Raw genomic sequence first — 15,301 nt, forward strand, 5'->3', positions numbered from 1 at the left:
GGATGACCTCAAGTTGATTGTTCAGTAGCAAGGGCAGCCATCAGCGGACAATCAAAATGTGCGCACCACAGAAGCTGCCCACTGGCATGATACCTTTGTGGCTCTTAAATCTGATTTCATGGAAGTTGAACAGAAGTACCTTGAAGCTTTAGTACAGCTTACTGAGAGAGTGAAAATGACAAAAGACCTCAGCTCAGCAATATCCACAGCTACAGCTAGGGTTTTTTTTTTTTTAATGCTTTTCATCTAAAATGCAAGATATCCTTATAAACACCCAGAAGGATGAAACCAGTGAAAGAAGGGAAACCTTGATTTTATAGAGTGCTATTTATGTAATCCATCTTCCATAAATATTTATTTATTTACATTTCCGATATAAAGTGACAGTTCTCGTACAATGAATGTAGAGCTATCTCGCCCATTCTGTTATGGCTGCATGTCATATCTCCTTCATTAGTTTTATTTAGTAGTACAAGTTTTTGCTGCTGAAGAGGTGAATATCAGAAAGGCTGTAACAATGGAGTTACTCCACCCAGTTCAAAGCTGGAAAGGAGGCCATAACAAATAGTTACTCAGGAAGGTGAGGCAAATATTTAAATGCTATTCAAAGATTGAGAAGGGACTGTGTAGGAGGCGAAATAAGAGCAAATTGGCGACTAATGAATGTATGATGAGGCATTTGGGGGCAAGCTAGCTTTGAGGCATGTAATGCATAATCAGCTTCAATACAATATGCATGAGTCTGATTGTTTCTATTTTGATATATAAATTTGCTGTTATGAATTTGGTCCCCTATAGAAAAAGAGAAAGAAAACACATGGATCATTTTCAAGCTGTGACATCAATGCAAATTAAGGGCAAGAAGCTCAAATGCTTGCCCATACTTTAATCAGTTCACAGTCTCGTTCCAACATTCATTTGGCCCTGCTTCATAATATATAATGGGGAAAACCAAGCAGTTACACACACATACACACACACACACACACACAACTGATATTTATAGTGTGAAATCCCCCCCCCCCCCACCCCCCCCCCCCCCCCCGCATACACACACACTAATGGATTAGCAAGCTGCTGTGCATAAGTAACCATTAACATGCAAGGTCAGCATTTGTCAATATGCATAAACTCCTACCTTTTTCCATCTACATACGTTTTAATCTCCACACGTCACTGAAAGCTGTCCTGTCTGTGAATGCAAGCATTGACAGGACTCATCCCTTACACACAATGTGACTGTCAACCCATGCATTGCTACCAGGGCCTCACAACCTTGCAACAACCTTTAATATATCAGCCTAGGACAGCAAGGATAGAGAGGGTGGGCAATGGAGTAGCATCTGTCACACATAAGGACTCCATCTCTGCACCACCCATAAATGAATCAATCAATATATTAATTCATTTATTAATTAAAACATGTAGAACTCTCCTTTATGGCAACTGTTGTTCTAGGCATTTACAAAATAGAGGAGGTTTTGCCTCCATACATCCCACTCCTGCCAACACTGATGCTGTGTACAACACATTCATAACTCATTTTGGGACAGTTCCTGATATGATAGAAACCCTGCATATTTCCAGTTTTTCCTGCTCTTTACAGAGATTCATACCATTCCACATTTAAGTGTACACAAATGGACGCATTTGGAGTGACACTGTTGTCACTCATTTTTCTTGTCCTTTCTCCAACGGCAGCTGAATTTTGTGACAAAAGAGCACAGGATGCCTTTCCTCTGTGCTAGGAGAGGCCAAAAGGAAATGATTCCTATACATGATAGTTATATGCCATTTCATCAATACTGCAAAAACTATAAATATTATGAGAGTAATTTTATTACAGGCCATGTACATACAGAATTTAGCCCCAATTTTGAAAGTAGACGTAGGGACACAACTCCACTTTGAAACTTAGCAGGACTGTGAATACCTTAGCATGGCATAGCTGCATATGTATAGCCTACAGGCAAGTTTTACGTTCTTTGTAAACCGGTTTGATTTGTATCTAATGCAGGAAGATCGGTATATAAAAACCAAAAATAAATAAATAAATAAATATTTACAGGTGTAAATGTGTATGTAAGCATTAATTTGCATACTTTGAAAATCAAAAGTACTTGTGTAAATGATTATATTGCCCCCAACTATGCCTCTTTGCATTTACATATAAAAGATGTGTAAAATCATGTCTGTGCATACTTTTAGGCATAGAGCCCCTGGGTTAATTTTCAAAAATCCCATTTACATGTTGTGAAGGAGTATACAGGAGAAAACTACAAAATACCTTAAAGGACTGGATCCAGAGATCTCGTCTTTTCCATCTTAAGCCAAATACAGCAGGGAATCCTGGACCAGAGACGGTGTACAGCTAGCTAGCTAGGCCCAGGAGGGAAGAGGAGACCCACAGGAGAAAAGGAAGCCTAGAGAAAGAACACATTACTGGATATATCTTTATTGACTTGGAACTTTGAACTTTTCCTCACATCACTATTTTGATGATAACAATATTTACCAAAAATTAAGTATTTTCTGTAATTCTACTTTATTTATATAGGCTAATGTTGTTAGAAAGAGGCTTAGGTGACGATAATTACATGAATACATGTTTTTTAGAATTTCATAAATGAAGCTTGAAATATCTTCAAGATGTTGGCATTAGAATAAGAAGGATGCTGTTGGTTGGCTGTAACCTTAAGAAGAGGGGATTGCACCATCATATGCTAAGGATCTGTAGTGTCCCCAGATGAAGCCTTGTTTAGGTAAAACAGATTGGATCTAGAGTCTGTAGAGAACAATCTAGTAAACTATTGGAACTGTTCAGTGTAACATGGTTTTTAATGAGACAGTCAGTAAATTCTTGGAATTGTTCAATGAATTATGATTTTTAATGTATGTGTGAGTGTAGTATTATAGTTAAGTATAAGTGTGCTAGTGGATTGTATATATTGGAAGTAGTATAATATCATGCTGAATATGGTGCAATTTTTTATTATGTTGTACAACAGTCACTGTATATGTCATATATCTTGTATTTTTTCAATTTTTGGAATAAATTCTAGGAATGTGCAATCGTTTTTCCTGAATTAGGAAATGTCAATGAAATTGCCTAATTTGGAATGGTTCGGGGAGAACCGAAAACGATAGATTTTTTCCGAAATTTTGGAAAAATGTTATTTTTGAGTTAGTGCGTGCTAACGGGAGTTAGCATGTGCTAACTCACATTAGTGCACGCTAACTCCCGACAGCATGCACTAGCTCTGCCAAGATAGTGCGCACTAACCTGAAAATCAGGGCCCCTGAAAAAAACCCCCAGAACCATGGGAAAAATGAAATTCCCGCCGGGGGGGGGGGGGGGCAAAATGAATCCCGACACAAAATTTTTACCTGAAGCACATCTCTAATAAATTCTGAATAAAAAGTATTTTCTAAAATAGTAGTGATTCAGTATGATGTAATGTATATGTATTATATATAGATTCCTTCATATATATTGGATCAGATTGTAATAAATTGCAGGAAGATCTTCTGAGACTGGAAAATTGGGCATCCAAATGGCAGATGAAATTTAATGTGGATAAGTGCAAGGTGATTCATATAGGGAAACATAACCCTTGCTATAGTTAACAATGTTAGGTTCCATATTAAGAGCTACCACCCAAGAAAGAGATCTAGGCACCATAGTGGATAACACATTGAAATTGTCAGTTCTGTGTGCTGAGGCAGTCAAAAAAGCAAACAGAATGTTGGGAATTATTAGAAAGGGAATAGTGAATAAAACGGAAAATGTCATAATGCCTCTGTATCACTCCATGGTGAGACCGCATCTTGAATACTGTGTACAATTGTGTTTGCCACATCTCAATAAAGATATAGTTGCAATGGAGAAGGTACAGAGAGGGACGACCAAAATGATAAAGGGGATGGAACAGCTCTCCTATGAGGAAAGACTAAAGAGGTTAGGATTTTTCAGCTTCGAGAAGAGACAGATGGGGGGAGATATGATAGAGGTGTTTAAAATCCTGAGAGGTCTAGAATTGGTTAATGTGAATCGGTTATTTACTCTTTCAGATAATAGAAAGACTAGGGGGCACTCAATGAAGTTAGGATGTGGCACATTTAAAACTAATCACTCAACGCACAATTAAACTGTGGAATTTGTTGCCAGGGGATGTGATTAGTGCAGTTAGCGTAGCTGGGTTTAAAAAAGGATTGGATAAGTTCTTGGAGGAGAAGTTCATTACCTGCTATTAATTAAGCTGACTTAGAAAATAGCCACTGCTATTACTAGCAGCAGTAACATGGGATTTAGTTTTTTGGGAACTTGCCAGGTTCTTATGCCCTGGATTGGCCACTGTTGGAGACAGGATGCTGAGCTTGATGGACCCTTGGTCTGACCCAGTATGGCATGTTCTTATGAGCTTTTACTCTCTTAAGGTATTGTGTCATGAGAAAATAACCTAAAAAATTGCCAAACTGGGTCAGACTAAGCATCCATCAAGCCCAACTTCCTGTTTCCATCAGTGATCAATCCAGGCTACAAGTACCTGGCAAGTACCCAAACACTAATTAGATCCCATGCTACCAATTAGGGATGTGAATCGTTTTCCATATCGTCTTAACGATAGAAATCGTGTGGCAGGAGAAGAAAATCGTGTTTGGCACGATTATTTCATTGAAAAATCGTTAAAAATCGTTTTTTCCGATTAGTGCGCACTAACTCGAGTTAGTGCGCACTAACTCAAAATGATACAAATAGACACTTTCCAGGTCACTGAAGGTCAGTTAGGAATGAATATGTGTTCCTATTGGCTGGCAGCCCTCTTATCTATTGATGTTACCATGGTTTCCACTGAGGTGATGGTTGGGGGGATGGGAAATGGAACTGGAAACTCATGAACACCAACAGAAAATGAAACAAAGTGTTCACACTTCCCAGGTCAGTAAAGGTCACTTAGGAATGAATATGTATTCCTATTGGCTGGCTGTGCTCTTATCTATTGATGTTACCAAGGTTACCACTGAGGTAATGGTTGGGGGGATGTGAAATGGAAACAGTTGGAAGCTTGACATGTGATGATCAGCACTCACGTGACTAGAACTTCTTTGTTTATTATTTTTGTTAGCAGGCACCTGAAATGCTAGTGCATGTTGAATTTGCCAATCACTGTGCATTTTAGAAAGGTGGTCCTGGCTGGAACTGTACACAGTTCAAATATATGTAATTGATTGTTGGTAAGTGTATTTTTTAAGTAGCCACACTGGCACAAGTATGTTTACTTTTCCTCCTACTTAACTCACTAGCTCAGCTTTGTAAGAAGGGCTTCTCTGCTTGAGTGAGGGTCAGGCAGCTCCCCCCTGTCTGTGAAGCCAGCCTCTCACTAGTAATGCAGGGAGGGAGCTGTCTCAGACTTCACCATCCTCCCCCCCCCCCCTCACCCACACACCATTCACTAGCTGGGACATGGGGGAAGTCAGGAGTGAGGGTCAGGCAGCTCCCCCCTGTCTGTGAAGCCAGCCTCTCACTAGTAATGCAGGGAGGGAGCTGTCTCAGACTTCACCATCCCCCCCCCCCCCCCTCACCCACACACCATTCACTAGCTGGGACATGGGGGAAGTCAGGAGTGAGGGTCAGGCAGCTCCCCCCTGTCTGTGAAGCCAGCCTCTCACTAGTAATGCAGGGAGGGAGCTGTCTCAGACTTCACCATCCTCCTCCCCCCCCCCTCACCCACACACCATTCACTAGCTGGGACATGGGGGAAGTCAGGAGTGAGGGTCAGGCAGCTCCCCCCTGTCTGTGAAGCCAGCCTCTCACTAGTAATGCAGGGAGGGAGCTGTCTCAGACTTCACCATCCTCCCCCCCCCCCCTCACCCACACACCATTCACTAGCTGGGACATGGGGGAAGTCAGGAGTGAGGGTCAGGCAGCTCCCCCCTGTCTGTGAAGCCAGCCTCTCACTAGTAATGCAGGGAGGGAGCTGTCTCAGACTTCACCATCCTCCCCCCCCCCCCCCTCACCCACACACCATTCACTAGCTGGGACATGGGGGAAGTCAGGAGTGAGGGTCAGGCAGCTCCCCCCTGTCTGTGAAGCCAGCCTCTCACTAGTAATGCAGGGAGGGAGCTGTCTCAGACTTCACCATCCTCCCCCCCCCCCCCTCACCCACACACCATTCACTAGCTGGGACATGGGGGAAGTCAGGAGTGAGGGTCAGGCAGCTTCCCCCTGTCTGTGAAGCCAGCCTCTCACTAGTAATGCAGGGAGGGAGCTGTCTCAGACTTCACCATCCTCCCCCCCCCCCCTCACCCACACACCATTCACTAGCTGGGACATGGGGGAAGTCAGGAGTGAGGGTCAGGCAGCTCCCCCCTGTCTGTGAAGCCAGCCTCTCACTAGTAATGCAGGGAGGGAGCTGTCTCAGACTTCACCATCCTCCCCCCCCCCCTCACCCACACACCATTCACTAGCTGGGACATGGGGGAAGTCAGGAGTGAGGGTCAGGCAGCTCCCCCCTGTCTGTGAAGCCAGCCTCTCACTAGTAATGCAGGGAGGGAGCTGTCTCAGACTTCACCATCCTCCCCCCACCCCCTCACCCACACACCATTCACTAGCTGGGACATGGGGGAAGTCAGGAGTGAGGGTCAGGCAGCTCCCCCCTGTCTGTGAAGCCAGCCTCTCACTAGTAATGCAGGGAGGGAGCTGTCTCAGACTTCACCATCCTCCTCCCCCCCCCCCTCACCCACACACAATTCACTAGCTGGGACATGGGGGAAGTCAGGAGTGAGGGTCAGGCAGCTCCCCCCTGTCTGTGAAGCCAGCCTCTCACTAGTAATGCAGGGAGGGAGCTGTCTCAGACTGGTATCAGGGTTAGGGCACTGTGTGCAGGAAGATCACAACACTCCTGGTATTAATAGGGATAGGGCACTGTAAGAGATGACTGTAGTAGATTGAATAAAGATCTGATGTTTCTGCTCTCCTCACACCAAACAAAAACAACACACAAGCAGAGAAGCCCTTCTTACAAAGCTGAGCTAGTGAGTTAAGTAGGAGGAAAAGTAAACATACTTGTGCCAGTGTGGCTACTTAAAAAATACACTTACCAACAATCAATTACATATATTTGAACTGTGTACAGTTCTAGCCAGGACCACCTTTCTGAAATGCACAGTGATTGGCAAATTCAACATGCACTAGCATTTCAGGTGCCTGCTAACAAAAATAATAAACAAACAAGTTCTAGTCACGTGAGTGCTGATCATTACATTACTTTTTTTGTCAAGCTTCCAACTGTTTCCATTTCACATCCCTCCAACCATTACCTCAGTGTTAGCCTTGGTAACATCAATAGATAAGAGCACAGCCAGCCAATAGGAATACATACATACATATTCATTCCTAAGTGACCTTTACTGACCTGGGAAGTGTGAACACTTTGTTTCATTTTCTGTTGGTGTTTGTTAGTTTCCAGTTCCATTTCCCATCCCCCCAACCATCACCTCAGTGGTAACCTTGGTAACATCAATAGATAAGAGGGCAGCCAGCCAATAGGAACACATATTCATTCCTAACTGACCTTCAGTGACCTGGAAAGTGTTTATTTGTATCATTTTCAGTTAGTGCGCACTAAATCGAGTTAGTGCGCACTAACGGGGAGTTAGTGCGCACTAACTCGATTTAGTGCGCACTAACACGATTTAACAATTTTTAACGATAAATCGTTAGAATTTCTATTGTATCGTGTTCTATAACGATTTAAGACGATATAAACATTATCGGACGATAATTTTAATCGTTGAAAAACGATTCACATCCCTACTACCAATGCCAGAAATAGCAGTGTCAGCTTTGGTCTAAAGAATGATAGAGTCAAGTCTCTCAGACCTGCAAACCTCATCTGGGAGCTATAGGCTCTGACCTGCTTCTCGTGATTCTAACATCACTCTGACAGTAACACTGGAACCCGGAATAATAATGTTGACCCTACTCGCCCACCACTTCTATCAGAGCAACACTGGAAGCACTGGGAGTGAGAAAAGTCTACCACTCCTGGCTGGATTTTGCAGTTGTGTGTGGGGAGTGTGGTTCAAGGTTCCAGAGTATGGGATTTAAATTGTATGTGGGTGGGAGGGAGAAAGGAATGAATTATCTATGTTAAGGCAGCGCGAGCTTATCTCACACCTCCACTTGTAACATAGGAAAAGCTGCAGGGAAGGGGCTGAGGAGCTGGGGGAGGGGGGGTGAGGGTAACTGATAGTGATGGAAACAATGTGAATTGCTGCCTTGCCATTGGCTGCCGTGCGGGAGTATCAGGTTTTGGCGAGGTCCAGGATCGCAGTCAGCGATCAGCAGCAAAGCAACCAGCAGATTTCTGCTTTTGCTCTGCAGCTTTTTCTGGTATTTTCAGCATTTTTTTGCTCCGTTTAGGCAGTGGGCATCACACCGATGTCCTTTTGAAGTGCGCAAAATTTTGCCCTGCTCTTTCCCTTCCTGCTGCGGCAGTCGGCCCACTTCCAGCGGCCAGCAGTCAAGCCTCCCCGGGGCGCGCCGTGGCCCCCACGCCTAGGTCACTTCCGGTGAGTGGATTCAGCGTAGGCCCCCCCCTCCCGATGATGGCTGCCCTGTTGGCGATTTCCCCTTGCCCCCTCCCACTCCCCGGCACCCCACGGGCTTGTGCCCCCCTTCCTCCAAGAATATGATTCAGGAGAGAGTGGCCCGGAGTCAGCTGACACTCCAGTTTTTGATTAGGCTGCCCCCTAAGGCATTCCTTCTCCCAGCTCATCGTTGTCGGGTTCAGCGGCAGAGATATCCATGAATGCCTCCGGCAGCAAATTTTTGTTTCCTACCACCCCTTCTACCGGCCCTACCCCCGAGCCATGCAGCCCTCCTGCAGTCCCGGCACAAGCTGCTTATCCCTGTAAGCCTTTAATGCAAGGCACAGTGGCAAGGGGCAAACGTCACCAGGGCCCCCTCAGCGCGCAGGTGCACGGTGGTAAAGTGGCACCACTAGGCATGGAGGCAAAGGTAAGGCCCCGCTGCCCAGAAGAAGGACCAGTGTGCAGAGTTTTGGGGAGGCACCCATATATGGGGGGCAACCTTACACTCTACCAGTTTCTCCCCCCTTGGTTCCTCGGAGGAATAAGTAAGCCAGCAGTGAGGGAGGGTGGGCAGATAGCTAAGAGGCCCGTAGCGGAGGTGCGGAGATCCAGGGCTAGAGGTATGACAGCGGGCCCAGGCAGCTTGCCTGGTCACAGTGGGGAAGCCCCAGCAGCCGGGCTCTTTGGGGTGACTGGAGGGTCTCCAGCTGAGTTGATAGCGGATATTTTGGGGCACAACGTAGGTAACCACTTAGGGCTAGCACCCCCATTGGCCGGAGGGATGGGTCTTTGGGGGAGGGGTGGGGGAGGGGGTTGGCCTCTGGAGTACGGGTGCGATAAAGGGGTCAGGGTTTTTTCAGTGGGTGGCCGGCAGTTGGATTGGCTGCTGGACAATAGCTTGTCTATGGGCCAGGAAGGCTCACTTCCGGTCTCCGGAGTGATGGGTAAGGGGACTCGTAGGAAAGGTCCGGTAAGCATGGGGGGGTGCGGAGTGGGAGGCAACTTCTTTTCCAGATGCGGCGGAGGAAGTGTTTCCAGGAACTTTGCAGCAGTGGGCCTCTTTTGTAGTTACCACTTTGTTGTGTGCACATACATTACATTAGTGCACATCAAGGCACTGTGCCTGTGGGCAGCCATTTTAGCAGACTCAAGTATATTGGGACAGAGGTGGTCTGTGAAGCCAAATCCCCAGTGGGCCTCTTTTGTAGTTACCACTTTGTTGTGTGCACATACATTACATTAGGGCACATCAAGGCACTGTGCCTGTGGATAGGCAGTCTTGCAGACTAACGTATTTTGGGACAGCGGTGCTCGCTAAAGCCAAATCCTTAGTGGACCTCTTTTGGAAATAATTCTTTTAATTGAAATACCTAGTAGGCAGTGACATTAAATCCATAATGTCAGGGAAAGCTAGATGTGGTTCTATGATTGAGACTGGGAGAGGAGACACCTCAAAATGGAATGCCGGTCCCCCATTAAAGTTAAAAAGGGACCTGTTGCAATCTAAAATCTTTGGAGGGGCAGGCAGTTCCATCTGGAAAAAAATGAAATCTAAACATGATGCATCGCCACCACCTGTTTCTGACCCTGTAATTTTGGAGGTGAGGGAAGGGGAGGCTGAGTCATGCAAGACAAAATGTTGACATCCAAAAGCAGCAGTGGGACAGCAGTCTCGACTTAGCATTGACAATGTAGTGCAGGCACTGTTTGCTTCTGATTCTGATGAAGAATCATCTTGTGTGGGATTCTCATCAGAAACGGAAGACATAATAGCTGACAAAGTTTTAGGAGGATTCGTTAATCCTGTCTTAGCCTCCACTTCAGTGCAGCAGGGGAGAGATGAAACTGATGATGATAATGAGGAAGAGCAGTCAGCACAGGCAGAGTGTGACTGATGCCCCTGGCATTTCTTCTCAGGGTGCACCCACTACTTCAGGTTCAGTGCCAGCATCCACCCCAAGACTATATAGAAGGGAGGATCACGAAAAACATCTGCGATCTGGAGCCACTTTAAAGTGACAGAGGATCCGTGTTTTGCTCAGTGTAATTACTGTGGCAGGGCAATTAGCAGAGGCAAGCAAATGGGACATCCATCTAATTTTGGCATGACGCATCATATGGAGAGGCAACACCCAGCAACCATACTGCCATCTGAGAATGGTGGCAGTACCAGTCAGGGGACCCCGTCCAAGCAGCGTAAAGTGGTTGAAAAGGAGCAGAGTCACCCCACGCCCTCAGCCCCTTCTAGCAGTCAGATGGCAGGCCAGCAACCACCTGACATGTGGCAGAAGGGACAACCCACCATGGAGGAAATGGGGTGGAGTGCAGTAACGCTATCCCGGGGTATGAAGCAGGTAGCCTCAAAAGTTGTAACCAGGAACATTGGGGGAAATGATTACCCTTGATGACCAACCCTTCCAGAGAGTGGAGAATGTGGGTTTCAAGCATTTTCTGAAGGTCATACTTCCAAATTACAAAGTCCCCACCAGAACCACATTTAGCAGAAAGGTCATCCCCAGCCTGTACAAGCAGTTTTGCAGTCGCATCCATGCGCTGTTTGCTAAGGCAGAGGGGAGTGTGCATTTCACCTGTGATATCTGCACCGCCATGAATGCTGTAGACTCTTACTCTTCCCTTACAGCACACTGTTGGGTCCTGGCTGAGGCAGGGGCAGGCAGCAGCTCTATTAGTGAACAAGTATCAGGGTGAAGTAGGGCTTTACTACACACCCACATGACGGACCAGGTCCATAACACAGCCAATATTCTAGCATGCATCAGACAGATGCTGGAGGGCTGGCAACTACACCAGTGAGACAGGAATCCTCAGGCAGGGTTCTTTGTCACAGACAATGGTGCAAACATGGTTAAGGCAATAACCAAATGGTGCTTTAGGAACATCCTATGTTTTGCACACACTCTACACCTGGTAGTGAACTCAGCTTTGGGGTTGGAGTCCACGTACCAACGGGAGGATTTTAAAAGCCCTGCTCGCGTAAATCCGGGCGGATTTACGCGAGCAGGGCCTTGCGCGCCTCTTTTGCATAGGCCGCCGGCACGCGCAGAGCCCCAGGACATGCGTAGGTTCTGGGGTTTTTTGAAGGGGGCGTGTCGGGGGCATGTTGGGGGGTGGGACCGGATGATGCAGCGTTTCGGGGGCGGGATGTGGCGTTTCGGGGGCGTGACCGGGGGCATGGCGCCAGCCCGGGGGTGTGGTCCAGGCCTCCGGACCAGCCCCCGGGTTGGAAGACGACGTGCCAGCAGTCCGCTGGCACGCGTAGATTTACATCTGCTTCTCGCAGGCATAAATCTAGGGACAAAGGTAAGGGGGGCGGGGTTTAGATAGGGCCGGGGGGGTGGGTTAGGTAGGGGAAGGGAGGGGCAGGTGAGGGGAGGGCGGAGGGAACGGAGGCAGGCTGCGCGGCTCGGTGCGCGCAGGCTGCCCAAAATCGGCAGCCTTGCACGCGCCGATCCAGGATTTTAGAGGATACGCGCGGCTATGCACATATCTTATAAAATCCAGCGTACATTTGTTTGCGCCTCCTGCACAAACAAAAGTACGCGATTGCACTTTTTAAAAAAATCTACCCCCAAGAGAATTAATACCTGCAGGACTTAATACACAAGTACAGGGACATAGCAGGGCACTTCCACAAAAGTGTGAAGGCAGGGCAGGTTCTGCAACAAAAGCAGACTGATTTGGAGATGCTTCACAAGCATCTCATTCAAGACATTGCCACCCTGTGGAATTCCACCTATAAGATGCTGCAGAGGCTAGTGGAGCTGCAGACACCCCTTCATGAACTTTCTGGTTCAAAGTACATAAGTGTGCAGAATCCCTTAGGGCATCATGATTGGTTAGTAATGAGTCAGCTGGTAAAATCCTGCAGCCCTTCAAGGATGTCACGGAGGAGCTGAGTTCCAGAAGTGCCACCTTGGCTGACATCATCCCTATATTTAATTTCCTGAATGAACATTTGGAGGCCTTTAAACAGGAAGAGGGAATGACAGCTGAGGTGCTGCATTGTCTGGATGTTTTGCAGCACCAAGTGCAAGAGAGATTAAAGCCTTTAACAGAAGAGCACACATACATGCTCGCCACAGTCTGTGATCCCCGTGTGAAAGGGAAACTCGCACTACAGTATGATTGTCTCCTATTGGTGAAGGACCTGCTATTAGCAAAAGTCCATTAACAGGAGCTTCATAGGCAGAGACATATTAGGCATGAAGCAGAGGAGGAAACAGCAGGCACTTCAGAGAGTTGTGCTAGCCAAAGCGGGAGCAGCACTCTGTCAGCGACAGCTAGTACCTCCTCCTCCTCTACTTCAGAATGCCAAAGGCATGTTGCCCATTAAGATTCATCTTTTGTGCTACGGGCTAGAGAGAAAGCAGCTGGCATGAGTGACTCTGAGGCCACCCAAGCAAAAGAGACACCAGCAGAACTGTCAGTGACATGGTATCTCTCAGAGCCCACAGAGAACAAGCAGACAGATCCACTGGCATATTGAGCACACAAGTCCACTGTCTTGTCACATCTAGCCAAAGTGGCTCAGCGATATCTGTCATGTCCACCAACCAGTGTGCCCATGTGAATGTGTCTTTTCAATGACAGGGGATGTCATGAGCCGTCACCACTCAAGGCTGGCACCAGAGTTGATGGAAATGCTAGTATTTTTTAAATTGAACCTGCCTTTGCTTGGGTTTCCAAATTTTCCCTGTGAATGGCAAGATGAATAAAAGCAATTGAAAGCATTGCACACAGCTCCAACTGCCTTCTATGCTCCAGATAATATAAGCACTGCAGCACATGTACCTGACCTGAAACACTGTGCCTGTCCATCCACTGTCCAGGCAGTATGTCCCTACAAGGGCCAGACCTGAAATGCAATGCCTGTCCGTCCACTGTGCAGGCCATACTTCCCTACCTGACATGAAACACTGTGCCTATCCATCCACTGTGCAGGCCATACTTCCCTACAAGGGTCTGACCTGAAACTCTGTGCCTGTCCTTCCACTGTGCAGGCCGTACGTCCCTTCAAGGGCCTGACCTGAAATGCAGTGCCTGTCCATCCAGGACTTATGTCTCTAAAAGTGTTTGACCTCTAATGCTATGCCTGTCTGTCCACGCTTTATGTCTCTACGAGAGTTTGACCTCTAATGCTGTAAGTGTCCATCCAGGTTTTACGTCTCTATGAGAGTTTGACCTCTAATGCTGTGCCTGTCCATCAAGGCTTTATGTCTCTAAGAGGGTTTGACCACTAATGCTGTGCCTCTCCATCCAGGCTTTATGTCTCTACGAGGGTTTGACCTCTAATGCTGTGCCTGTCCATCCAGCCTCGATGGACCTCTAATGCTGTGCCTGTCTGTCCAGGATTTATGTGTCTACGAGGGTTTGACCACTAATGCTGTGCCTGTCCATCCAGGATTTATGTCTCTATGAGGGTTTGACCTCTAATGCTGTGCCTGTCCGTCCATGATTTATGTCTCTACGAGGGTTTGATCTCTAATGCTGTGCCTGTCCGTCCAGGCTTTGTTTGACCTCTAATGCTGGGCCTGTCTATCCAGGCTTTGTGTCCCTATGAGGGTTTGACTTCTAATGTTGTGCCTGTCCGGCCAGGATTTATGTCTCTAAGAGGGTTTGACCTCTAATGCTGGGTCTGTCCATCCAGGCTTTGTGTCCCTATGAGGGTTTGACCTCTAATGTTGTGCCTGTCCGTCCAGGATTTATGTCTTTATGAGGGTTTGACCTCTAATGCTGTGCATGTCTGTCCAGCCTTATGTCCATAAAATGTGTTTGACCTCTAATGCTGTGCCTGTCCGTCCAGGATTTATTCCCCAACGAGGGCTTGACCTCTATCCTAGAATGCTGTGTCTGTCTGTCCAGGCTTTATGTCTCTATGAGAGTTTGACCTCTAATGCTTGCCTGTCTGTCCAGGTCTTATGTCCCTAAAAGGTTTTGACCTCTAATGCTGTCCCTGTCCATCCAGGATTTATGCCCCTATGAGGGCTTGACCTCTAATGCTGTGTCTGTCCATTCAGGATTTATGTCTCTATGAGGGTTTGACCTCTAATGCTGTGCCTGTCCATCCAGGAATTATGTCTCTATGAGGGTTTGACCTCTAATGCTGTGCCTGCCCATCCAGGCCTTATGTCCCTATGAGAGCTTGACCTCTAATGCTGTGCCTGTCTGTCCAGGCCTTATGTCCCTATGAGGGTTTTACCTCTGATGCTGTGCCTGTCTGTCCAGACCTTATATCCATATGAAGGTTTGACCTCTAATGCTGTGCCTGTCCATCCAGGCTTTATGTCCTTATAAGGGATTGACCTCTGATGCTGTGCCTGTCTGTCCATGCTTTATGCCCCTATGAGGGCTTAACCTCTGTCCTTGAATGCTGTGCCTGTTCATCCAGGCTTTATGTCTCTATGAGCATTTGACCTCTAATGCTGTGCCTGTCCATCCAGGCTTTATGTCTCTATGAGGGTTTGACATCTAATGCTGTACCTGTCTGTCCAGCCTTATGTCCCTAAAAGTGTTTGACCTCTAATGCTGTGCCTGTCCATCCAGACTTCATGCCCCTATGAGGGCTTGACCTCTATCCTCGAATGCTGTGCCTGTCCATCCAGGCTTTATTTCTGTATGAGGATTTGACCTCTAATGCTTTGCCTGTCTGTCCAGGTTTTATGCTCCTATGATGGCTTGTCCTCTA

This window comes from Rhinatrema bivittatum, chromosome 2, assembly GCF_901001135.1.
Source record: "Rhinatrema bivittatum chromosome 2, aRhiBiv1.1, whole genome shotgun sequence".
Taxonomy (NCBI): Eukaryota; Metazoa; Chordata; class Amphibia; order Gymnophiona; family Rhinatrematidae; genus Rhinatrema; species Rhinatrema bivittatum.